Here is a 1,209-nt window from a genome sequence, read left to right on the forward strand (position 1 = left end):
TTGCTTTTCTCGTCCTTTACCTCAATCTGTTGAAGGCACCTAAATATCATTCTTTTGAATATTTTTCAGGTAGTTTCAACTGATTTTTTTCTCAGAAATATTTTTCAGGTCTGCATCTTGACCATTTTTTTGAGCCACTCTGTCTTTTTCCTTCATCTTGAAAAAAGAAAAATGTTTGTTGCCTCCTAGATATTGCAGTGTTGTTGCATTTGTATGTAACTGATGTTATGTCAGTGTATTTAGATACTCCTCAATTGCCTTCTGGTTGTTGTGATTAGAGAACAGAATTGTGTATACGGTTCTTTGTTCATCATTCATATAACTTAGTGTAGATTGAGTTTTTGTTATTGTTGATCACGTGTATAGCAGAGTATTGGCATTTGCCCAATGAGTGAAGTCACAGAAGGTATGGTTGTGACTGGGCTGAAGTGTAGGTTGCTGTCTGCCATTGGATGAGGCATTTGATTGTGATGATATGAATGAAGTAAAGCTTCTTTGCCTTCTTTCTCTTGCTAGTGGAACTCAACTCAAAATAAAGAGAAACAGTTAAAATATCCATTAATATGAAATACACAAAATATGAACCTAGAAAAAATGGAGGCTGTCAGGAATGAAATAGAATTCATAGATATCAATATTCTAGGCATTATTACTCTAAAATTTATCCACTTTAAATCAGAAAATTATATGGTTTACTATGCTAGAAATGACAAACTGAAGAGGAATGGCATAGCATTCATCATCAAAAAGAACATATCAAGATCTATCTTGAAATACAATGTTGTCTGTGATAGGTTAGTATCTCTAGTCATACAAGAAAGACTAGTTAATACTAAAATTATTAAAATTTATTCACTAAGTACTAAAGATTTTGATGATGAAATTCAAGAACTTTACCAACTTTTTCAATATGAAATTGATCAAATATGCAATCAAAATGTATTGAAAATTACTGGTGTTTGGAATATAAAAGCAGGAAGCAATCAAAAGTGTAAGAAGTTGGGAAATATGGTCTTGGTGATAGAAATGATGCTGATGATCACATGGTAAAATTTTGCAAGATCAATAACTTATTAATTAAAGATATATTTTTTAAAAAACAACAACATAAAAGGTGGTTTTACACATGGACTGCACCAGATGGAATACATAGGAATCAAACTGACTACATCTGAAGGAAGGAATAGTGGAAAATTCAATATTGGCAGC

The sequence above is a fragment of the Chrysochloris asiatica genome, unplaced genomic scaffold (genome assembly GCF_000296735.1).
Source record: "Chrysochloris asiatica unplaced genomic scaffold, ChrAsi1.0 scaffold00002, whole genome shotgun sequence".
In the NCBI taxonomy this organism is placed as follows: domain Eukaryota; kingdom Metazoa; phylum Chordata; class Mammalia; order Afrosoricida; family Chrysochloridae; genus Chrysochloris; species Chrysochloris asiatica.